Raw genomic sequence first — 25,835 nt, forward strand, 5'->3', positions numbered from 1 at the left:
ACTATTAACAAAACCATGTCAATGAAACCACACCATCCACTCATCATCTTAGTTAATGGTATTTACACGGCATTTAATCATTTTGGAAGTTCCCAGACTACAAATTGTGACAGTGTAGGCCCCCTCCCCTTGCCTGACTCCACATTTTTGCTCTGTAATTTTAGGATTTAGGATCCTTCCTGTACATGAGTACATCAAGAAGACCAGTGTAATAGAGCTCATTTTAAAATGAAAGTGTTAGCCACTCAGTCATGTCCAAATCTTTGCAATGCCGTGGACCGTAGCCCACCAGGGTCCTCCATACATGAAATTTTTAAGGCAAGAATACTGGAGTGGGGTGCCATTTCCTCCTCCAGGGGATCTTCCCAACCCAGGGATAGAACCCAGGACTCCTGCATTGCAGGCAGATTCTTTATCATCTGAGCCAATAAGAAAGCGCAATGGAGCTCATTCTGAGAGGATTCAAATGGACCAGTGGTACCAACCAAAATGTACCTCCCTAAACAACCAGAGCCCACAGTGGGGTATGTGGGCCAGCATTAGGTCTCTATTCCCAACAGTGGTTACAGAAAGCAAGTCTGTTATATTTGCAAAAGAGAAAGGGAAAAACATTAACAGTTTCTTCCTGGGAGTTCCCTTGGTGTCTAGCGGTGGGGATTCTGAGCTTTCATTGCCATGACCCTAGTTCAATCCCTGGTCAAGGAACTGAAATCCTGAAAAGCACAAGGTGTGGGCAAAAAATAAATAAATAAATAAAAACAACAGCAGTAACAAAAAATGAGTTTCTTCTCATCACTAGAAATAATCATCTGTAACTGTATGGTGATGGATGTTAACTACACTTGTGGTAATCATTTTGGAATGTATGCAAACAGCAAATACTATGTTACACACCTGAAACTAGTGGATGTCAGTTATACCTCATTCAAAAAAAAGAAATAGAAAAGGAGGTTCTTGGGTATTCATGCTGTAGTTCGGACATAGATGAGAACATTTTCTTTTTCCCCTTGTTTCTTGTTGCCCTTTCGCCCTTCAGAACACCTTTAAGAGGCCACTGTGTAAAGCCAGGAGAAGCACGTCACCAAAACATCAGGTTTTCTTTGCCTGTGAGTTTTCTTTGCCTGTGTGACAGAGCAGAGGCCTGGGCCTCCCAAGCCCTGGCCAGACTGACTGTGAGCCCAGCCCCTGGCCTTAGGCTCCCAGCCCAAGTTTGCTGATGCATCACCCCAAGCCCCACCAGGTCTGCTGCCCAGGTCCGTCACAACCCTCACACAGGGGCTCTGCAGCAAAGCTAATAATAAAACTTTCCTGATTTTTCCTCCTACCAGTGCTTCTTTGATACAACTTGAGGTTTTCTATGGTCTCAAGTATTCACCTCTTGATCCCATGACCTAGAAATAACTCATCACTACTTGAGGAAATGAAAAAGTACTTCAGATTAACACAGGTCCAAATCTACCCTGAACTGACAGCTACCCCACCATCACCAAATTCCACAAAACCCACTTGTTCCTAATTGTACCACAAAAAGTGATTTTAAAAAATCCTTAGATTAGAAATACCTCAAGAGCATATTCATTTATGCATTTGATAGTTTCATAACATTGAATCTGTGTGATATCTTCAAGGCATAAGTAGACTACATATTAAAATTATATTTTTTACCCTTTTTGGGTCACTGGAAATTTGTCTGTAATTGTTCATTTTCGGTTTTGTTTTCATTGACAAATTTAGCGTGCCACTCCCTACCTTGCATTACCAAACTCTGAAAAACAACAGCGGGAGAACATGGACTTTAAGCTTTCCACCCCATCCATCTCGGTGCAACTAAACAGATGCTAGTTACTCTTATAGTGTGTTCTCTGAACCAATTTCTCCCTTGTGCCAGCACTGAAATATTCACAAAATCACTCATTTTACCTCAGAGATTATGCTTGGTTTTGAATATTTCGAATAGTATAATTGAACCCTCTTATAACCCAGATCCTCAGTGCATTAAGTACTTTCAGGTCACATTGAGTCCCAATATGAACTACTCATAAGATGGAAGGATTGCGTTTAGGAGGGCTGACTTCCTCCCTAAAGGATATTTGTGTTAGGAGGACCTGAACTTTATAGGAAGAGACTGTATCCATATATATTCAGATAGATAGATGGCAGATAGGTAGGTACCACAGGTGTAGGAAAAGTGGCTCTATTATTTTCCTTTGGGAACTATGTTCTCACTGGTAATGGGCTATTTCCGTGAGCTTGAATTTACTGATCGCATTTACTACCCTTTAGAGCCCCTAAGGGCTTCCCTGGTGGCTCAGCTGGTAAAGAATCTGCCTCCAATGAAGGAGACCTGGGTTTGATCCCTGGGTTGGGAAGATCCACCAGAGAAGGGAACAACTACCCAGTCCAGTGTTCTGGCCTGGAGAATTCTGTGGACTATATAGTCCATGGGGTGTCAAATAGTCAGACAGGACTGAGCAACTGTCACTTTCAGAGTCTGCAGATGGTGATTGCAGCCATGAAATTAAAAGACACTTATCCTTGGAAGGAAAGTTATGACCAACCTAGACAGCATATTAAAAAGCAGAGAGATTACTTTGTCAATAAAGGTCCATCTAGTCAAGGCTATGGTTTTTCCAGTGGTCATGTATGGATGTGAGAGTTGGACTATAAAGAAAGCTGAGTGCAGAAGAATTGATGCTTTTGAACTGTGGTGTTTGAGAGACTCTTGAGAGTCCCTTGGACTGCAAGGAGATCCAACCATTCCATCCTAAAGGAGATCAGTCCTGGGTGTTCATTGGAAGGACAGCTGGTGAAGCGGAAACTCCAATACTTTGGCCACCTGATTCAAAGGGCTGACTCATTGGAAAAGACCCTGATGCTGGAAAAGATTGAGGGCAGGAGGAGTAGGGGACAACAGAGGATGAGATGGTTGGATGGCATCACCGACTTAATGAACATGGGTTTGGGGGGACTCCAGGAGTTGGTAATGGACAGGGAGGCCTGGTGTGCTGCAGTTCATGGGGTCGCAAAGTGTCGGACATGACTGAGTGACTGAACTGAACTGAAAGTTCCAATTTTATTTTCCAATCATAGAAACGGCCATAAGCACAAATCAATGTGAGAATGTCCAGAACAAAAGTGTCCAAGCCCGGAAGCAGGTTTTAGGGTGGCTGATCTGCCAAATTTTTTCCAGGTTTATTCACAGGCACCCTGACTGCAGCCTCATCCATGTGCCTTGCAAGCTCCTTCCTTAGAGAATGAAATCAAAATGTTCAGTATTTGGAAATGTGGATGAAATTAAATATATGGATGTTATTTCGTGCTTGATTGTAAAATTTCCATCCCCTTCATGCCCCCTACCCAAGTACACATTTCTGTAATAGTCAGGTCCAGGCTTGCTTTAGAAGGTGGTTTTCCCTCCTGTGCAAAATGTTATTGTGGTATCAAATAAAATCAGTAATCAAAATATATTTTAATGCAGTATTTAACAAATATCAAAATTAGTGCAAAAATAGCACATGATGAAACTATTATTAAAATCTAAACATAGGTAATTGTGACCCTGCAGTTGCTCCACTGTACCTCATGTGTGGTTCCAACAAAACATTATTAACAACCAGGTCAGTGGCCAAAGTTTCCCTACTTGATGGATTTAAATACTGCAGGATGTCCACTAGGTACCGCCTCCACCACAGAGTCCTGAGGGAGGTGTCCCTGTTGTCCTTGAGCCATCCAAGTAGCTTTTGGCTCTGAAGAGGGACTGCAGAAGAGAACCAGAGGTACCCAGGAGCAACCAAGCCCCCTGAAGAACTAGGCAGCTCCAGGTTAGCTGTGTACTCGGGAACCAGGAGAGGTATCTGGTGTGGTGGAAAAGGCTCTCCATCCATTGGCTCAAAGGGTGACTGTGATGCAGTGGAGGCGCCTCTGCAGGTTCCCTCGTTCCCCACCTGCACCCCCGCCTCAACTCTGGGCCCTAGGCGTTCAGCTCCAGCTGCTGCTGCTACTGCTTCCTCCTGGGCTCCTGGCCGCTTCCTCGACCTCCCCCAGTGCCAGTTCAGACCGCACTTAGCCCTCTTCTCCTCCCACTACCATTGCTGATACCAAGGGAGGCTTCATACCTGGAAAAGGTGCAAGGCCGAGAGAGAGGCTATAGGGAGACTGAGGGCTGTGACTGTGTGGCAGCTGAGTCTGGTCCACTGGCCTCTCCCAGGGAAAGGGCGTTTCCTGGACTTCGCCAAAGCACCTGACCCAGCCTGGCCTCTGACCATGTGGTTCTTCGCGGTTTTCCAGGCTGCAATAGCATCATCCAGGCTGTGCCCCCCACCTCCCCTGCCCCCAGTGGAGGCTCCAGTCTTGAGCGCTGTGAATGAATCAGCCTCTATGCCCGGATCTGTGCAGATGTCCTAGTCCAGGACAGTTAGTCCTGGGGCTAACCGCCGGGTCAGTTCTCTTCTGGGCGCCTGGTCCCAGTTGTAGCATGTGTTGCTGGTCCAATGTGTACCTGCTCCGGCTTAGGCTCCCTCCCTCCCTCGATTCCCTCCCTCCCTGGTCCCCCACTCCCTCCAGCGCTGCGCCTTGACTGAGGTAGGTGGGACCCTCTGGGGGCCCTTGAGGCCAGGGCATGGCCATAAAGTGGAGGCGTGCCAACTTGGGGTGGGGAGGGGCAAGGAAATGAGAACTCACTGGCCCCTGGAGCCAGAGCCCTGGAGAAAAGTTAGGAGAACATCTCTCCAGGGCTGCAGGCTCCTAGCCCACAGTTCCCCTGGAGCAACAGATGGAAAGATGGGGCTGGAGAAAGCCACAGCCCAGTGGTCCCCCTTGTCCTGTGGGCTCTGAGCACGTCTCCTCCCTGCCCCTCCAGTGCTCCAACTCTGTAACTAATGGATGGGGCTCTGGTTCTGTTTCACTCACCCGCAAAGTCCACAAATGGGGCTAGTGATTCAGATGAAATGATTAGCTAAGGGCTGCTTGCTCTGGCTCCTGGGGGGTCTATTTCAGGGCACACAGTGTGCTCAGAAGCTGGCTGCAAGAAACCCAACCCGCCCCTTATGAAGCAACAAGTACTACCGATTTGTGCTAACCCACGTCAGAGTGCACCCGTAGACCCTGGCCAGTGCTTGGTGCTCTCAGGAAGCTTACAGTGCAAAGGGCCCTTCCTTCAGGGCCCTTCCTTCCACTTGGCAGGTAACTGTGGAGCTCTGCATACAGGGCTGGACTCAGCTCCCCACCGCTGGCTGCAGGCACCCTACAACACTTGCGCCCGTGTTCTAGATCAGGAAGTGTTTGTTTCCATCTTTCCCATTGCTGCCCCTCTCTCCTGCACCTCAGTTCCTTCCTTCCCCTCCACCCTCCCCCTCCCCAACCCACCCTTCCACTCCGCTCCCCTCCCTCTCTGTCCCTCCTCTAACTTCCAGAATTCTGTTTCTGCAGTGAGAAGTGCAAATGAAAGCCAGGCCAGGCTGAGGGTTTTATGCTTGTTCAAGAGGCATTTACAGGTGTCCTGGGGCATGGGAATATCCCGAATATCAAGAATAGCTTCTAACCATGAGTTCCGTGCTTGACGTTGTACTTGATTTATCCTGTTTCTACCTGCTCCCTCATCACAATCATCATCCCCCTTTCAAAAGAAATGAAACCAGAGTGTTACTGCTCAGTGTCACTCACCAACAAGCTCTGTGCTGCCCTGATCCACTCACTGCACTTTCACATGTGGCCCCTCTTCTACCACTGGGTTGGAACAGAGAAGCAGGAGCAGGTAGACAGAGCTGGGACTGCTGTATTAGGCAACCTGCCTTTGAGGGGAACGGGGATTTGATCAGACAGCCTCTTAGGCACCTTTATCCTGGAGGACATTAATCATTTTTATCATTAATTAATTGTGTTGATAAATTCTTTAAACCTCTCTTTCTCTCTCTTTTTCCATGCCCCATGGCACGTGGGATCTTAGTTTTCCCCACCAGGGATTGAACCGCTGTTCCCTGCAGTAGAAGCAGAGAGTCAACTCCTGGACTGCCAAGGAAGTCCCTCAAGGATCTCATTCTTAATGACACTTTAGTGCAGGTGTGGAAAAGAGGTGGTGACATTTGTGTGCCCATCACTAACGTGCTCTTTGGAAGCTTGTATTTAGGAGGAGTAGTTCCGACATTACAAAGTTGGCAGTAACACTTTGGCATTGAAGATTTCCAATAAAACTTTACAGATGACCACATCACATTGCTTTATATCCACCACTTCAGTCACTTTCTCTTTATTCATTTATTCATGAGGGTCTGTGAGAAGGGAGATACTTATCCTCTGACGATTCCCAATGAGGACAGGATGGTTTCCTGTGAAAATGACATCTGTCCTGCACATTTTTGTACCTGTGAGCGTCAGTAAGCCTATGTTGGCTGTGGTATACAGGCCCTGTGCTGGGCAGTGGGGGAATGTCACAATACCCGACCCAGCCATTGTGCTGTGGGTTCTCAGTGTCTCCAGAGGCAGATCAGCCCACACCAGAGAAAGAAGCCACAGATTATGGAGGCGGATTGCAGAGCCCCACCATTTCCTCGCTCTGTGACCCTGGGCAAGTTGGCTGACCTCTCTCTGTGCTTCAACTGTCACGTCTATAGAATGGATCTCATGATGGTACCTGCCTTATACTGTTTCGAGGTTTAAATAAAGTAATAAAGATAGGCCCGTGGTGAGCACTCAAGCAGCATCAGCTGGTGCTGGGAGTGTACATTGGTGCAGGCACTATGGAAATGGTATGCAGGTTCTTCAAAAAACTTAAAATAGAATTTCCATTTGATCCAGCAATTCCATTCCTGGATCCAGAAAATAAAATGAAAACTCTAATTTGAAAAGACACAGGCACCATAATGTTCATAGCAGCGCTATTTACAACAGCCAAGGCATGGGAACAACCCCAGTAAGTGGCCTTCAGCAGACGATTGGCTTAAAACAATCTGAAATACACACACACACACCCCCCACACCCCACACAAACACACATAGAAACACACAATTGGCTTCCCCGGTGGCTCAGTGGTAACGAATCCACCTGCCAGGCAGAAGACTCAGGTTTGATCCCTGGAACAGGAAGATCCCCTGGAGAAGGAATTGGCCATCTACTCCAGTATTATTGCCTGGAGAATTCCATGGACAGAGGAGCCAGGCGGGCTACAGTCCATGGGATGGCAAGGAGTCCGACACGACTGACCAACAAAACAACACAACAAAACCCAGTTGTAGGGTTTGATGAGAGAAGCAGAGTGAAAGGCCATGAGGGATATATTATAGAGACTAGATCTCATGCACTGGTGGGAGCTGAGATGAAGTCTGTGAAAGGCTATTGCCTTCACATTTCATGGTGGCCTGAAGTCACTGAAGATATTCAAGGCCAACAGCTGGGCAGACAGGTGTATATGAACTGGGGGAGAGCAAAGACCAAGTGGAAGCTGCAAGGCTTCCCTTGAACCCACAACGACAAACTAAAACCCATGAAGGCATAAAGTCCTGTAGACCATACATCTGCCTCTTACTGTCTCCAATCTAGAGAAGGAGCTGGCATCCTTTGACACAGAGCTGCATGTGCACATGGCCCAGGGTCTGGAGCCAAAAAAGAAACAAAAGCAAACTGGCCAAACACAATCCCCGGTCCTGTTCTCAGTCCATAGACTCTTGGTTTCTTTCTTAAGATCACCTGTTACCTATTACATCAGAAAATGATGATAATATTAATAATAACCTTTATTTCTCAGCTATCCATAGGACCATTTAGGGCTGCCCAGTTACCTCAGCAGCAGAGAATCTGCCTGCCAGTGCTGGAGATAGAAGAGACGCGGGTTCGATCCCTGGGTCGGGAAGATCCCCTAGAGTAGGAAATGGCAACCCACTCCAGTATTCTTGCCTGGAAGATTTCGTGGTCACAAAAGCCTGGCGGGGTAGTCTATGGACTCCCAAAGAGTCGGACACGACTTAGCGACTGAGCACACAGGCATAGGCGAACACACTGTGGTGCAGAGGAAGTCAGTAGAGTCTGTATCTTAGAAAGGCTGGGGCTGGCGGAGGCCTTGACTTAACTACCTGCCTGACGTGCCGGGCAGGCTCGTGTCCCGCGGGCGCAGGGAGGCTCTCCCGCGCCCTCTGCTGGGGACTTGGCTCCACGCAGACTCTCTGCATTCTTGCCTTTGCTACAAGCTTCACACCCTTAATGTGGTGATAGGAGACTGCTACGTGACAAGGGGGTGAAAAGGAGATGGGGGGGGCGGTTTGCAGCGGGGACGTGTGGAGTCTGAGAAGTGAAGTGCGGACTGAGGGTTGTGGAAGGGACGCAGGTTTGATCTCTGTTTATGGAACTAAGATCCTACATGGCTTGGAGCAACTTAGCCATCCGCACCCACATCTACAGAGCCCGTGAACCATAATGAAATATCCCACCTGAAGCATTGGAGATCCCACGTGCTGCAAGTAAGACCTGACATGGCCGAATAAATAAACTATTTTTTTTAAAAGATTACCTCACACCATGAATCATGTGCTCAGCATCCACCAAAGGCCAATAACGGGCCAATAATTGTGTTCCGAGCTAAGACACTGGGACTTTCTGATTCATTTCCAGATTCACCAAGAAAGGTGAAATCCAGGGTCATCACCATGGAGGCTCCAGTGGGACCCCCTGGCAGGTTCCTCATAATCTGGTTCCTGGCCCCATGTTAGAGTTCCTTAGCTGGGAAAGCCCATGAATCTCCCTTGAGGCCCCAGGACTGAGTGAACAGACACAGAGTGTCTTTGGGAAAGCCCTTGCCCAGATTGTCCAGAAGAGGGCACCTGAATACCATTTTTACATTATTCTTTCCGTTGGTCTGCGCTGTTCTGTCTTTGTGCTGTGCACTCTGACGCTTTGCTAGCCTGCCAGGCTCCTCTGTCTAACCGGATTCTCCAGGCAAGAATACTGGAGTGGGTTGCCATACCTTCTTCCAGGGGATCTTCCCAACCCAGATCGATCTGGGATCGAACCCAGATCTCTCACATTGCAGACAGATTCTTTACCATCTGAGCCACCAGGGAAGCCCATGAATACTAGCGTGGGCAGCCTATCCCTTCTCTAGGGGATCTTCCCAACCCAGGAATTGAACCAGGATGTCCTGCATTACAGGCGGATTTTTTACCAACTGAGCTACCAAGGAAGCCCCAATTTTTGCTTTGTGGGATTCAGGCAAGTGAGCAGAACTGAGGCCAGTCTCCAGCATCAGCAGTATTCATAGCTCTGGAGTGCGTGTGCTCATCAGTGAGGGGCCATACAAATCCTCCTTCTTTCTTGGCTGCCTGGCATTGACCTTAGTGAGGGAGAGCTCAAGACACATCGGACCTTGTGGCACTGAGAAAATTCTCCTCGCTTCTGGGAAGCAGTGGGCTCTTTTTGATTCCTCTACTTCTTTGTTCTGTCTGTTATATTAGTGTCTTCATCATCTTCGTGGTAGCAAATGTTTATTGAACACCTACAGCTTGCCAGGTTTTCTTCTGAGTGCTCCACGTGAATCTCTTCACCTTCTTTTCAGCTCTATGAACTAACTACAATTAAGATCCCGCTGTATGGTTGAGACTCAGAAAGCTGAAACAGTTTGGTCAAAATCACCAAGCCAGTCCGTGGCAGAGCTCTGATTTGAATCTGAGTCCAAGTTTGTCTTCTTCCTATGAAGCCAGCTGCCTCTCACACTTCCTCCTCCCCACCCACATGCCTCTCCTTCTCCAGGTCGGCTCAGTGGCATAGTCTCTGTGTGGGTCCTGGGTTTGTGTGCTGTCCTCCAGGCAGTGAGCTCAGAGATGGCACTTAGCCAAGCACTTCCCTTTCTTTGTTGGGACGGAGGCATTGTCTTAACAGGAGAAACCAGCCACTCCATATACAAGCACCATGGTTAAGGGCAGGGGCTCCAAACCTTGGAGATTTCATAGACTAGTAATATTAGTAAAATAAAACTGGGTTTGGACAGAAGTCATAATCTTTTCATTTTACCAATTAAGACCTTGTCATACTCCTCCTACTACTAATATTAATAACAGAAATAATATCTAAAGCTTATAGAGAAAGATTACCATGTACCATATACTATTCTCAATCTTTCAATGAATTACCTGATTTAATCCTCACAAAAATCATATTCAGTAGGCATTATTGTTTTCCCCATTTTGGAGGCAAGAAAACTGACAAAAAGAAACGCTTCATAAATTACTCCTGACTCTGCTGAAAACCATTATAGTGTATTATCTCTCATCTGTGTTTGATAAAAGATATTTTTAAAAGAAACCATCAAAGGACTTCCCTGGTGGTCCAATGGTTAAGACTCTGCACTTCCACTGCAGGGGGCATGGGTTCGAATCCTGGTTGGAGAGCAAAGATCCTGAGTGCCACACGGTGTGGCCAAAAAAAGATAAGAAAAGAAAAAAAAATAAACCATCAAGCACAGCCAGAGTCCCTGATCTCAGAATTTAGGAATAACCAACGAAAAGCACGGACGGTTCAGGGTTTGTCTTGGGCAAAGCAAATGCTGTCTCTCTCTCTCTCTTTCTCTCTCTCTCTCTTTTTGCAGTTTAATGTGAAAGTACTAATATGTGCTTTGAGAAGTAAACGTCTAGATAAATACTGAGACCTAAACCCAGTGACTGGCACATAAGAATACAGTACATACCAGCTGCGACGTTTATCATTGTAATTCCTTGTGGCACAACCCTGCAAACTAACCTCTTGCTGGGAGGAAACTGACCAAGGCAACTCTAGACTCTTCCTCTTACTGAGGTCAGGTAAGTTTCTGTAACTGACGACACCCTCCTTCCCTCAGCTGTCTCCAATTTCCCCTCCTTGAAATGAAATAAAGCAGAGGAGTTTTACTTCCCATTGGTTGATATTGTTGTTGCCATCAGTTCTGTTCAATTGCTCAGTCGTGTCAGACTTGTTGCAATTCATGGACTGCCGTAACCCGGCTTCCCTGTCCATCAAGAACTCCTGGGGCTTGCTCAAATTCATGTCCATCAAGTCGGTGATGTCCCTTTCTCCTCCTGCCTTCAATCTTTCCCAGCATCAGGGTCTTTCCAATGAGTCAATTCTTCCCATCGGGTGGCCAAAGTATTGGAGCTTCAGCTTCAGCATCATTCCTTCCAATGAATATTCAGGACTGATTTCCTTTAAGATTGACTGGTTTGGTCTCTTTGCTCTCCAAGGGATTCTCAAGAGTCTTCTCCAACACCACAGTTCAAAAGCATCAATTCTTCAGTGCTCAGCTCTCTTTACAGTCCAACTCTCACATACACATATGACTACTGGAAAAACCAGAACTTTGACTAAATGGGCCTTTGCCAGCAAAGTAATGTCTCTGCTTTTTAATATGCTGTCTAGGTTGGTCATAACTTTCCTTCCAAGGAGTAAGCGTCTTTTAATTTCACGGCTGAAGTCACCATCTGCAGTGATTTTGGAGCCCCCAAAGATAAGTCTGTTACTGTTTCCATTGTTTCCCCATCTATTTACCATGAAGTGATGGCATGGTCTTCCTTTTTTGAGTGTGGAGTTTTAAGCCAGCATTTTCACTCTCCTCTTTCACTTTCATCAAGAGGCTCTTTAGTTCCTCTTCACTTTCAGCCATAGGGGTGGTCATCTGCATATTTGAGGTTATTGATATTTCTCCTGGCAATCTTGATTCCAGCTTGTGATTCATCCAGCCTGGCATTTCGCATGATGTACTCTGCATATAAGTTAAATAAACAGGGTGACAATCTACTCGTTTCCCAATTTGGAACCAGTTCACTGTTCCATGTCTGGTTCTAACTGTTGCTTCTTGATCTGCCTACAGATGTCTCAGGAGGCAGGTAAGGTGGCCTGATATTTCCATCTCTTGAAGAATTTTCCAGAGTTTGATGTGATCCACACAGTCAAAAGCTTTGGCATAGCCAATAAAGCAGAAGTAGATGTTTGTCTGGAATCCTCTTGCTTTTTCTATGATCCCACGGATGTCGGCAATTTGATCTCTCATTCCTCTGCCTTTTCTAAATCCAGCATGAACATCTGGAGGTTCTCAGTTCACATACTGTTGAAGACTAACTTGGGGAATTTTGAGAAATACATTGCTAGCATTTGAGATGAGTGCAGTTGAGTGGTAGTTGGAACATTCTTTTGCATTGCCTTTCTTTGAGATTGGAATGAAAACTGACCTGTTCCAGTCCTGTGGCCACTGCTGAGTTTTCCTAATTTGCTGGTGCATTGAGTGCAGCACTTTCACAGCATCATCTTCAGGATTTGAAATAGCTCAGCTGTTGCCATAGCAGCACTCAAACTTTCCATCTGAAAACCCTGGGGAACAGGGAGTCATAAACTTCTTCTGAGGCTTCTGCTGCAGCTGCTTGCAGGTTGGATGGCCACTCAGGTATTTATTTATTTATTTTTCATTGAAGGATAATTGCTTAACAGGATTCTGTTGGTTTCTGCCCAACATCAACATGAATCAGCCATAGGTGTACATATGTCCCCTCCCTCTTGAATCTCCCTCCCACCTCCCTCCCCATCCCACCCCTCTAGGTTGTTACAATGCCCCTGTTTGAATTCCCTGAGTCATACAGCAAATTCCCAATGGCTATCTATTTTACATATGGTAATATATGGTTCCATGTTCCTCTCTGTCGGGGAAGGCAATAGCAACCCACTCCAGTACTCTTGCCTGGAAAAATCCCATGGACAGAGGAGCCTGGTAGGCGGCAGTCCATGGGGTCGCAAAGAGTCGGAGATGATTGAGCGACTTCACTTTCACTTTTCACTTTCATGCACTGGAGAAGGAAATGGCAACCCACTCCAGTGTTCTTGCCTGGAGAATCTCAGGGATGGCGGAGCCTGGTGGGCTGCCGTCTATGGGGTCGCACAGAGTTGGACATGACTGAAGTGACTTAGCAGCAGCAGCAGCAGCAGTATTATATTGTATGTATATACCATATCTTCTTTATCTGTTTCTATGTTGATGGACACTTACGTTTCTTCCATATCTTGGTATTGTGAATAATGCTGGTTTGAACATTGGGGTGTGTGTATCTTTTTGAGTTAGTGTTTTTTTTTTTTCCTGGATATATGCCCAGGATTAAAAATTTTGGGTCATATAGTAGTTCTGTTTTTAATTTTTTGAGAAACCTCCATACTGTTTTCCTCAGTGGCTGCACCAATTTACATTCCCACCAACAGTGTGCAAGTGTTCTCTTTTCTCCGCATGCTCACCAACATTTGTTATTTGTAGTCTTTTTCTTGATAGCCATTCTGACCTGTGTGAGGTGATATCTCATTGTAGTTTTGGTTTGCATTTCTCTTGTAATTAGTGATGTCTGTTTTTATTGAGGTGTAGATGATTTCAAATATTCTATTAGTTTCAGATATGCAACATACTGATTCAAAGGTTTTATAGATTATTCTCCATTTAAAGTTATTATAAAATATTGACTATATTCCTGCTCCTGTAAAATATATCCTTTAAAATTTTCCAGTTAAGTTTTATTACTAGTCATTGGTCTGTTCAAATTTTCCATTTCTTCTTGCTTCAGTCTTGGAAGATTGTACATTTCTAGGAATTTGTTAATTTTTTCTAGGTTATCCATTTTATTGATGTCTAATTGTTCATGGTCATCTCTTATGATCCTTTGTATTTCTGTGGTTTTGATTGTAACTTTTTCATTTCTGGTTTTATTGATTTGTACCCTCTTTTTCTCAATGAGTCTGGCTAAAGGTTTTATCTATTTTATTTACCTTTTCAAAGAATCAACTCTTATTTGCATTGCTATTTTATATATTTTAGAATGTATTTCATTTATTTCTTCTCTGATCTTTATGATTTCTTCCCTTGTACTAACTTGGGGTTTTGTTTGTTCTCCTTTTTCTACTTCCTTTAGGTGTGCGGTTAGGTTGCTTATGTGAGATTTTTCTTTTTCCTGAGGTAAGCTTGAATTACTACAAACCTTCCTCTTAAAACTGCTTTGACTGCATCCCATAGATTTTGGATTATTGTGTTTTCATTTTCACTGTCTCCAGGTATTTATTTATTTCATCTTTGATTTCTTCGATGACTCACTGGTTGTTCAGTAGTATTTGGTTTAGCCTCCACGTGTATGTGATTTTTTGAAGTTTTTTTTTTTTCTTGTAGTTGATTTCTAGTCTCACAGCATTGTAGTTGGAAAAGATGCTTGATGTGATTCCAATTTTCTTAAGTTTATTGAGACTTGTTTTGTGGAGAATATTCCATGTGCCCTTGGGAATGTGTATTCTGCTGCTTTTGGATGGGATGCTCTATCAGTCCATTAAGTCTAATATGTCACTGGAGGTCAGTGTTTCCTTATTGATTTTCTGTCTGGATGATCTGTCCGTTGATGTAAGTGGGGTGTCAAAGTTCTGAATATGATGCTTACTGTCAGTTTCTCCCTTATGTTTGTTAGTATGTACTGTGTGTATTTTAGGTGGTCTTATGTTGGCTGCCTATATATTTACAGATGTTACATCTTCTTGAGTTGATTCCATGTTCATTATGTAATGTCTTTCTTTGTCTCTTGTTATGGCCTCTGTTTTTAAAGACTAGTTTATCTGATACAAGTGTTGCTACCCCAGCTTTCTTTTGATTTACGTTTGCGTTGGATACCTTTTTCTCTCCTCTCACTTTCTGAGTCTTTAGATCCGAAGGGAGATTCCTGTAGGCAGCATGTATGCGGGCTTTGTTTCTGTGTACAGTCAGCCACTGTTTCTTTCAATTGAAGCATATATTCCATTTATATTTAAAGTAATTACTGGTAGGTGTATGTTTACTGCCATTTTGTTAATTCTTTTCTTTTTGTTCTTTTCTTCTTCTTTGCTCTCTTCCTTTGTGATGTGATGGCTTTCTTTAGTGTTATGTTTGGATTCCTTTCTCTTTTGTTGTATGTGTGTCCATTATAGATTTTTGGTTTGTGGTTACCATGAGGTTTGTATAGATAGCAGTGTATTTGGTTATGCTTACATATACATATGTTTGTATATGTATTCTTTTTCAGATTCTTTCCATTATGGTTTATTAAAAGATATTAAATAAACTTCCGTGTGCTATACAGTAAATCCTTGTTGTTTACCTATTTTATATATGGTAGTGTGCATCTTTTAATCTCATACTCCCAATTTATTCCCCCTCCTCGGTAACCATAAATTTGTTATCTACATCTGTGTATCTGTTTCTGCTTTGTAAAAATGTTCATTTGTACTGTTTTTTTGATTCCACATATAACTGATATCATATAAAGTTTGTCTTTGTCGGAATTAATTCACTTAGTGTAATACTCTCCTGGTCCATCCACATGGTTACAAACGGCAGAATTCCATTCTTTTTATGGCTGAGTAATATTGCATTGTATATACACACCACATCTTTATCCATTCATCTGTTGGTGGACCCTAAGGTTGCTTCCATGTTTTAGCTGTTGTAAACAGTGCCACTATGAACATTGCTGTATGTGTATCTTTTCTAATTAGAATTTTGCTCTTTTCTGGATATATGCCCAGATGTGGGATGAGCAGTGTTGAGAATCTTTTCATGGGCCTGTTGGCCATCTACATGTCTTCTTTGAAGAAATGTCTGGGCTTAATTTCCAAAATGCCTCATACAAATTAACAACAACAGCAACAATAAAAACCCAACCCAATCAAAACATGGGCAGAAGACCAAAACAGAGATTTCTCCAAAGAAGACGTGTGTGTGTGTGTGTGTGTGTGTGTGTGTGTGTACGTGCATGCACATGCTCAGTCGTGTCCAACTCTTTGTGACCCCATGGATTTTTGGCTGGGAAATTCCATGGACAGAGAAGCCTGATGGGCTACAGCCCACACATTCACAAAGAGTCGGACACAACTGAGCACACATATGCACACACACACAAACACACACATCTTCTTTAGAGAAATGTCTATTTAGATCTCTTCATTTTTTGATTGGGTTGCTTTTGTTGTTGATGTTGTTATTGATTTGTATGAGCTATTTGCATATTTTAAAAATTCAGCTCATGTCGATTGCATCCTTTGTAAATATTTTCTTCCAGGTTGTAAACCTATGAACTTTTCATTTTCTTTATGGTTTCTTTTTCTGTGCAAAAGCTTATAACTTTGCTTTTTATTCTTTTCTTGTTTGTGTTAATAGCCTTTTATTTTTGTTTAGACAAGTTCTTTTAACATTTCTTGTAAAGCATGTGTTGTGGTGTTGAACACTTAGCTTTTACTTGTCTCTAAAAGTCTTTATCTCTTCTTCAACTCTGAATGATAGCTTTTCCAGGTAGAGTATTCTTTGCTGTAGATTTTCCCCCTTTGGTCACATTAAATACACTGTGTCACTTCCTCTGGTCATCAGAGCTATATGCTCCAGGAGTGCTTTCTATATGGGCTGCACGAGCCCTTCCATTGTGGTGGGCTGAGTACCATGGGTGGACCCCTGGTCTGGTGGTTACCAGGCATTGCCTAGTGCATAGGCTGCTGGCCCACTGGTGTTTGGGGCTGGGTCCTGGGACCTCTGGTGGGCAAGCGTGGTTCTTGGGTGACTGGGGACTCAGAAGCTCCTATGGCAAATGACTTGTTGCTGAATGAGGCTGTGTCCCATGTTGGCTAGCTGCTTGGCTTGGAGTGTGCCAGGACTGGTGCCAGTAGACTGGTGGGCAGGGCTGGGTACTAATAAGCTGGAGGGAGGATTCTGAAATGGCGCTTGCCAGCAGCAGAGTCCTCACGGTAGAACAAGCACCCTAAAATGGCTGCTGCCAGTGTCGTTGTCCTCAGGGTGAGCTGTAGTTGTTTCCTGCCTTTTGAGGAGATTCTCCAGATCAATCTGCTTAAGGCTCCTTGCAAATCATTTCTTCTGCCCTGAGTCCCGGTGCATGTGAGATTTTGGGTGCACCCTTTCAGGGTTATAAGGGGGTCCACCCCTGGAGGAGGGCATGGCAACCCACTCCAGTATTCCTGCCTGGATAACCCCCATGGACAGAGGAGCCTGGTGGACTACAGTCCATGGGGACACAAAGAGTTGGACACAACTGAGTGACTAAGCACACAAGGGGATCCAAGTATACTAAATTATTTAAAATATTTAAATCCAGGCATCAGCTCTTTCTGCAAGGAGTGAATTTACAAGTATTCAGTCATCTGCATAAGGGAATAATTCACCTCAGAACACAGCATATGAGCAACTAATGTGTGTTGAGTTTAGCTGAGACTGATGGGGAGGGGGATAGCTTAAAGTTCCAAGTGCCCGATCTTCCTGCTGTTTTTATGTGTTTGGTAGAGCAATGAAGAAGATGCAAGAGATGTGGGTTTGATCCATGTTGGGAATATCTCCTGGAGTAGGAAATGGCAACCTGCTTGAGTATTCTTGCCTGGAAAACACCGTGGAGAGAGGAGCCTGGCAGGCTGCAGTCCATAGGGTCGCCCAGAGTCGGACGGACTGAAGCCACTAAGCAGCAGCAGTCTAAACCTCTGTGATCTGCAGTCTGGTACTGAGGCTGTGTCCAGGGCTTCCACTCCACTGGTGTCAGCAGACGAGCCACAGAGTCCCTGGGCCCCTACGACCAAACCTCACTGGCAACACCAGCCCCGTCTCTATAACCGTCGCAGCAGTCCCTGAGGACAGCTTTTATTTACAAACCCAGCCCGTGCCTATTGATTATTTACTGTGCACCAAAGATGGGTCATTCAAAATGGGTCCCGTTCCTCTCAGTATGATTTTAAAAGGCACCCACTTTATCATGTGCTCAACTTCCCCCATCACGAAGGTGCGCCTGCCTAGTGCGTGGGGTTAGTGGCACGAATAGTAATAGGTGGGAGGAGAGACAAGGCGAGAAGCCAGTCCAGAGCCAGGCACATCATCAGTGCTCACTTGCTGGGGGTGGGGGGTCGGGGGGCTGATGGGACGGCCTTTAAGTAAATGTCCTAAAAAATTTTAACCAGAAGGAAATAGCTTCTTCTCCTGATGTAGCTTCCCATCTTCAAGTCACCAAGATTTCCCTGCTCCGTTTTTTCCTGTCTGACATTAACTGGTCCATGTACTAACCCAGCCCCCTTTTTCTCTCTGACTGGAGGTGTGGTTTAAGCATAGAAGGGCCAAGTGGAGGAAATGTCAGAGGTCCAGGGATGCGCCACCTCTGCTCCTGGCCCACCATGTGGTCAGCAACTGGGGTGGACCCTGCAACACCATCCTCATTCAGGAACCGGATTGGGTCTGGATCCTTCTGGAGCTGAAGCTCCTGGAGCCGATGCCCCTGGAGCCGAAGCCCCTGGAGCCGAAGCCCCTGGAGCTGATGCCAATGCTGCCCTTGCTGCCATGCTACCTTCCCCCTCCGTTTCTGCCTCCTCTGCCCTGGATTCTTCCACCCTTCATTCACTCTAGCTGTGCTCACGTGGCCTGGCCTGGTCCCCTACCACCGGTGGCCTTTCTGTAGCCCCGTTTCCTCTTGAATGGTCTCCGTGACAGCGTCTTCCAAAGTGCCTTTGAGCCAGATTGAAGTTCTGATACCTTACCACCAAGCACACTTCCCCCAGTGCCTGTCAAGTGTGTTAAATACAAGAGCCAAGACGTTGTCCCACTATTTTAGGGCACGTTTTCTGTATTTCCAATAAAGTTGTGAATTCTCTGCATATTTGTTCTGTGTGTCACATGGGGTTAGTACTTCTGATGGAAACTGCTGAGCCACAGTCACCATCAGTAGGCCATGCACATCTCCAAAGTTTCCCAGGTGCCCAGGAGGGGTGTACAGAGACCCATCCGTTCTCTTCCACCCTCATCCTCCCCCTACCCTGCCCCACTGGGACCACCAAGATATGGAAGACAAGTGGCGTGAGTCTCCAAGGGAGGAGAGTCTCCAAGGCTCTATGGAGGAGAGGGAGCTGGGCGTTCAACTGATTCTCTTATAGTTCTGCTCACCGCTTTCCCTTTTGTGGAGGGGATGCGGGGTGGGGGTGAGAGTCCTGGCTCTTCAGAGGAAACGTAAGAGGAGACTCTGTGTAGGCCAATGTGAGAACCTTTTCCCTTCCTCCCCTTCCCTTCTCAAAGAGGTGGAAACCATAGCCCTCCTTCCTCAGCTCAGAGGCCTTCAGATGTATTTTGTCACCTACAGCCTCCTGGGGAGAACCTGGTTTCTGCTAATTCAGCACTGCAAAGGAGGCTTTTGGTTGAGTGCTGCCTGAAGACATGAGGAGTGGTTCGTGAGCACTGATGCAGGATCAGTTCAGTTCAGTCGCTCAGTGTCTGACTCTTTTTGACCCCAGGGACTGGAGCATGCCAGGCTTCCCTGTTCATCACCAACTCCCAGAGCTTGCTCAAACTCCTGTCCACTGATTTGCTGATGCCATCTAACCATCTCATCCTCTGTCGTCCCCTTCCCCACCTGCCTTCAATCTTTCTCAGCATCTGGGTCTTTTCAAATGAGTCACTTCTTCACATCAGTTGGCCAAAGTATTGGAGTTTCAGCTTCAGCATTAGTCCTTCCAATGAATATTCAGGACTGATTTCCTTTAGGATGGACTGATTTGTTCTCCTTGCAGCCCAAGGAACTCTCAAGAGTCTTCTCCAACACCACAGTTCAAAAGCATCAATTCTTCAGCACTCAGCTTTCTTTATGGATGTGTCCAACTCTCACATCCATACATGACTACTGAAAAAGCATAGCTTTTCATATCTATTTGCCTAGATAGACCTTTGTTGGCAAAATAGTGTCTATGCTTTTTAACATGCTGTCTAAGTTGGTCATAGCTTTTCTTCCACGGAGCAAGCGTCTTTTAATTTTATGGCAGCAATCACCATCTGCAGTGATTTTGGAGCCCCCCAAAATATGTCTGTCACTGTTTTCCCATCTAATTGCCATGAAGTGATGGGACCAGATGCCATGAGCTTAGTTTTCTGAATGTTGAGTTTTAAGGCAGGTTTTTCACTCTCCTCTTTCACTTGCATCAAGAGGCTCTTTAGTTCTTCTTTGATTTCTGCCATAAAGGGTGGTGTCGTCTGCATATCTGAGGTTATTGATAATTTTGCCCAAAATCTTGATTCCAGCTTGTGATTCATCCAGCCCAGCATTTTACATCATATACTATGCATATAAGTTAAATAAGCAGGGTGACAATATACAGCCTTGACACACTCCTTTCCTGATTTGGAACCAGTCTGTTGTTCCATGTCCGGTTCCAATTGTTGCTTCTTGACCTGCATACAGATTTCTCAGGAGGCAGGTCTGGTAGTCTGGTATTCTAATCTCTTTAAGAATTTTCCACACTTTGTGTGATCGACACAGTCAAAGGCTTTGGCTTAGTCAATAAAGCAGAAGTAGATGTTTTTCTGGAACTCGCTTGCTTTTTTGATGATCCAGCGGATGTTGGCAATTTAATCCCTGGTTCCTCTGCCTTTTCTAAATCCAGCTTCAACATTTGGGAGTTTATTGTTGACGTACTGTTGAAGCCTAGTTTGGAGAATTTTGAGCATTACTTTGCTATTGCATGAGATGAGTGCAATTGTGCAGTAGTTTGAACATTCTTTGGCATTACTTTTCTTTGGAATTGGAATGAAAACTGGCTTTTTCCAGTCCTGTGGCCACTGCTGAGTTTTCCAAATTTGCTGGCATACTGAGTGCAACCCTTTCACAGCACCATCTTTTAAGATTTGAAATAGCTCAACTGGAATTCCATCACCTCCACTAGCTTTGTTCGTAGTGATGCTTTCTAAGGCCCACTTGATTTCACATTCCAGGATGTCTGGCTCTAGATCAGTGATCACACCATCATGATTATCTGGATTGTGAAGATCTTTTTTGTACAGTTCTTCTGTGTATTCTTGCCACCTCTTCTTAATCTCTTCTGCTTCTGTTAAGTCCATACCATTTCTGTCCTTTATTGAGCCCATCTTTGCATGAAATGTTGCTTGGTATCTCTAATTTTCTTGAAGAGATCTTTAGTCTTTCCCATTCTGTTGTTTTTCTCTATTTCTTTGCATTGATTGCTGAGGAAGGCTTTCTTATCTCTCCTTGCTATTCTTTGGAACTCTGCATTCAGATGGATATATCTTTCCTTTTCTCCTTTGCCTTTTGCTTCTCTTCTTTTCTCAGCTATTTGTAAGGCCTCCTCAGACAACCATTTTGCCTTTCTGCATTTCTTTTTCTTGGGGATGGTCTTGATCACTGCCTCCTGTACAATGTCATGAACCTCTGTCCATAGTTCATCAGGCACTGTGTCTATCAGATCTAATTCCTTGAATCTACTTGTCACTTCCACCGTATAATTGTAAGGGATTTGATTTAGGTCATACCTGAATGGTCTAGTGGTTTTCCCCACTTTGTTCAATTTAAGTCTGAATTTTGCAATAAGGAGTTCATGATCTGAGCCACAGTCTGCTCCTGGTCTTGTTTTTGCTGGATAATCATGTTATTTAAAAGAAGCAGGAAGACTTTGCCTTTGTTTGTGTTGCCTTCTTCAAATGGAATTCCCAGGTAGAAAACCTCTAGGAAAGGCTGTGTGAGGAAAAGAAGGCCCTCAGCCAAGTTCCTGTTGTAGCTGGTGGTTGGGGTGGAGGAGGGCTTCATTTGCTAGCAGAGGAACAGTCTTCTTGGGTTGTCTATCCCAGAGGGAGGGACTGAAGAATTGGTAGGGAATGCATCCAGGCACAAAACCTTAGGGAACTGGCTCTCCCCAGCCCTTGGCCAAGCTGATTTGTCCAAAGAGAACTGCAGTAAATTCTGGCTCTAAAAATAAGAGCATTGGGATTCCCTCGTAGTTCAGTGGCTGGGACTCTGCACTCCCAGTGCTGGGGCCCGGGTTCTAACCCTGGTCAAGGAGCTGGATCTCACATGCAGCAGCTAAGAGTTCACATGCTGCAACTAAAGACCCCACATACCGCAACGGAGATGGAAGATCTCTCCTGCCGCAACAAAGACCCAGTGGGGAAAAACAAATAAAATATTTTTAAGAAGCCAAAACAGATTATTTCTTCTCTTAAAACAAGTAACAACACTGTGATGGTATCATGGGTTTGTATATATGTCCAAACTCATCAAAATGTATACATTAAATATGTGCATTTTTGTATGTTAAGTAACAAGAAGCTGAAATACATAGAAAAACAATAAAGTTTTTGGTCAGTCGGTAAGTTTGGTAAGCTCTGGCACATTACTCATATAGTATCTTACTCCTTCAAAGAATGACCCACTTGTTCATTTGGTCATTGTGTCTTGACTTTTGGTAAAAGGATGGCTTTTGATGAATTGACTTGGAGCCAAATCCAAGACGTCTAAGGCCAAGCCAATGAGGCAGGGTGTTTATTTATGGAAAGGTCCTATTTAGAACCCCCTCGTGGAGCCCTGTGCTCCAACATGAGAAGGAAAAGGATGCCATTTTATTCTCACATATGAGTGAGGAAAATCATTCTTTATCCTCTCTCCTAAGGGCCTTTCCCAGGTGGTGCTAGTGGCAAAGAATTCTGGAGACATAAGAGACTGGGGTTCTATCCCTGGCTCAGGAAGATCCCCTGGAGGAACGCATGGCAACCCACTCCAGTATTCTTGCCTGGAGAATCCCATGGACAGAGGAGCCTGCTGGGCTACAGTCCATGGCGTCACAGAGAGTTGGACACGACTGAATCGACTTAGCACAGCAGCACGCCCTGTCCTTTCCTAGTTCCTTTTCTCCCTTTACCTTCCCGATGAGAGGCTATTTGGAAGAATGGGTGTGAAAGGTCAAGAGCATGGTCAAGTTTGGGGTCTGGGTGATGAATGGGGAGAACCACTGCAGATGACTTTTGAGGAGCCCTCCCTTACTAACCCTCAATACCTTAGTGAAAGTAGGATGTATGGAGAGAGGTAATACCATATATAAAATAGATAGCCAATGGGAAATTGCTGTATGACTCAGGGAATTCAAACAGGGGCATTGTAACAACCTAGAGGGGTGGGATGGGGAGGGAGGTGGAAGGGAGATTCAGAGGGAGGGGACATATGTACACCTATGGCTGATTCATGTTGATGTTGGGCAGAAACCAACAGAATCCTGTAAAGCAATTATCCTTCAGTGAAAAATAAATAAATAAATACCTGAGTGGCCATCCAACCTGCAAGCAGCTGTGGCAGAAGCCTCAGAAGGAGTTTATGACTCCCTGTTCCCAAGGATTTTTAGAAGGAAAGTTTGAGTGCTGCTATGGCAACAGCTGAGCTATTTCAAATCCTGAAGATGATGCCATGAAAGTGTGCACTCAATACGCCAGCAAATTTGGAAAATTGAGCACTGGCCACAGGACTGGAAAGGGTCAGGTTTCATTCCAATACCACACAATTGCACTCATCTCACATGCTAGCAAAGTAATGCTCAAAATTCTCCAAGCTAGGCTTCAATAGTATGTGAACCAAGAACCTCCAGACCTTCAAACCGGATTTAGAAAAGGCAGAGGAACTAGAGATCAAATTTCCGACATCCATTGGTTATTCCTAAATTCTGAGATCAGGGCCTCTGGTTGTGCTTGATGGTTTATTTTTTTTCCTTTTCTTATCTTTCTTTGGCCACACATGGCACTCAGGATCTTAGCTCCCCAACCAGGAATGAACCTGTGCCCCCTGCAGTGGAAGTGCAGAGTCTTAACCACTGGACCACCAGGAAAGACCTTTGACAGTTTCTTTTAAAAAATATCTTTTATCAAACACAGATGAGAGACAATATACTGTAATGGTTTTCAGCAGAGTCAGGAGTAATTTACAAAACATTTATTTTTTGTTAATTTCCTTGCCTCCAAAATGCGGAAAATGACAATGCCTACTGCATATGATTTTTGTGAGGATTAAATCAGGTAATTCATTGAAAGTTTGAGAATAGTATATGGTACATGGTAATCTTTCTCTATAAGCTTTAGAAATTATTTCTCTTATTAATATTAGTAGGCAGAGGAGAATGACAAGGTCTTAATTGGTAAATTAAAAGATTATGACCTCTGTACACACCCAGTTTTATTTTACTAATATTACTAGTCTATGAAATCTCCAAGGTTTGGGGCCCCTGCCCTTAACCATGGTGCTTGTATATGGAGTGGTTGATTTCTTCTGTTAAACAATGTCTGCGTCCCAACAAAGAAAGGGAAGTGCTTGGCTAAGTGCCATCTCTGAGCTCACTGCCTGGAGGACAGCACACAAACCCAGGACCCACACAGAGACTATGCCACTGAGCCGACCTGGAGAGGGAGAGGCATGTGGGTGGGGAGGAGGAAGTGTGAGAGGCAGCTGGCTTCATAGGAAGAAGACCAACTCTGGACTCAGAATCAAATCAGAGCTCTGCAATGGACTGGCTCTGTGAGTTTGAACAGACTGTTTCAGCTTTCTGAGCCTCCGGTTGTATACAACCAGATCTTAATAGTAGTTAGTTCATAGAGCTGAAAAAAAGATGAGATTCACATGGAGCACTCAGAAGAAAACATGGCAAGCTGTAGGTGTTCAATAAACATTTGCTACCAGGAATATGATGAAGACACTAATACAGCAGACAGAACAAAAAAAGCAGAGGCAGGGAGAATTTTCTCAGTGCCACAAGGTCCGATGTGTCTTGAGCTCTCCCTCACTAAGGTCAATGCCAGGCAGCCAAGAAAGAAGGAGGTTTTGCATGGCCCCTCACTGATGAGCACACGCACTCCAGAGCTATGAATACTGCTGATGCTGGAGACTGGCCTCAGTTCTTCTCATGCTTGAATCCCACAAAGCCCATCAGATCAACTGCTATGAACCTCTGGTGCCACAGCAGGCCTCAAACCAGAATTCTCCCCTCTTCCTGGCCAAAGAAGGAAAAAAATAGTTACTGCAAAAATAGCAAAAATTGGAGCTTCCCTGGTAGCTTAGTTGGTAAAAAATCCACCTGCAATGCAGGAGACTCAGGTTCGATTCCTAGATTGGGAAGATGCCCTGGAGAAGGGATAGGTTATCCATGCCAGTATTCATGGGCTTCCCTGGTGGCTCAGATGGTAAAGAATCCGTCTGCAATGTGGGAGACCTGGGTTGGGAAGATCCCCTGGAGGAGGGCATGGCAACCCACTCCAGTATTCTAGCCTGGAGAATCCACATGGACAGAAGAGTCTGGTGGGCTCGCAGAGTCGGACTGAGCAACTCAGCACAGCACAAACCAAGGCTAAGAATAATGTAAAAATTGTATTCAGGTGCCCTCTTCTGGACCTTCTGGGCAAGGGTTTTCCCGAAGACGTCCCTGGGTCTTCTCACTCAATCCTGGGGCCTCAAGGGAGATTCATGGGCTTTCCCACCTAAGGAACTCTAATCTGGGCCAGGAATCAGATTATGAGCAGCCTGACAGGGGGTCCCACTAGCATTTGCATGGTGATGGCACTGTACCTTTCTTGGCGAATCTGGAGATGAATCGGGCAGCCCCAGTGTCTTACTCAGCTCAGGACACAATTATTGGCCTGTTATTGGCCCTTGGTGCATATTGAGCACATGATTCATGGCTGTGAAGTAACCTTTTAAAAATATTTATTAATTTCTTTGGCTATGTCAGGTCTTAGTTGTGACACATGGTATCTCCGACGCTTCATGTGGGATATTTCATTTTGGCGCACAGGCTCTGTAGTTGTGGGTGCGAGTGGCTAAGTTGCTCTGAGCCATGTAGGGTCTTAGTTCCCTGACCAGAGATCAAACCTGCATTCCCCGCATTGGAAAGTGGATTCTTAACCACCTGACCACCAGAGAAGTCCCTGAAGCAATCTTAAGACCATACATTCCCAATCATGGCATGGATCCAAGCAGATGTCTCAAGTCACTTGGTGGAATTGGCTCAGGAATCTCACATAGAAATGGTACATACAGGAATGAGCAAAACG

The 25,835-nt window shown here is 45.0% G+C and overlaps 1 pseudogene across 1 annotated transcript; it reads left to right on the plus strand.

Moving 5' to 3' along the window:
- The first annotated feature begins 440 nt into the window (after nucleotides 1–440).
- LOC147341523 (uncharacterized) lies at nucleotides 441–18,629 on the plus strand (annotated as a pseudogene). The gene is made up of 2 exons (XR_015158703.1): nucleotides 441–477; nucleotides 3,755–18,629. The product of XR_015158703.1 is annotated as an uncharacterized LOC147341523 (transcript).
- The last annotated feature ends 7,206 nt before the right edge of the window (nucleotides 18,630–25,835 follow it).

Source organism: Bos grunniens, chromosome X, assembly GCF_055505025.1.
Source record: "Bos grunniens cultivar Pamir isolate PY7600 chromosome X, Bosgru_T2T1.0, whole genome shotgun sequence".
NCBI classification, from domain to species: Eukaryota; Metazoa; Chordata; class Mammalia; order Artiodactyla; family Bovidae; genus Bos; species Bos grunniens.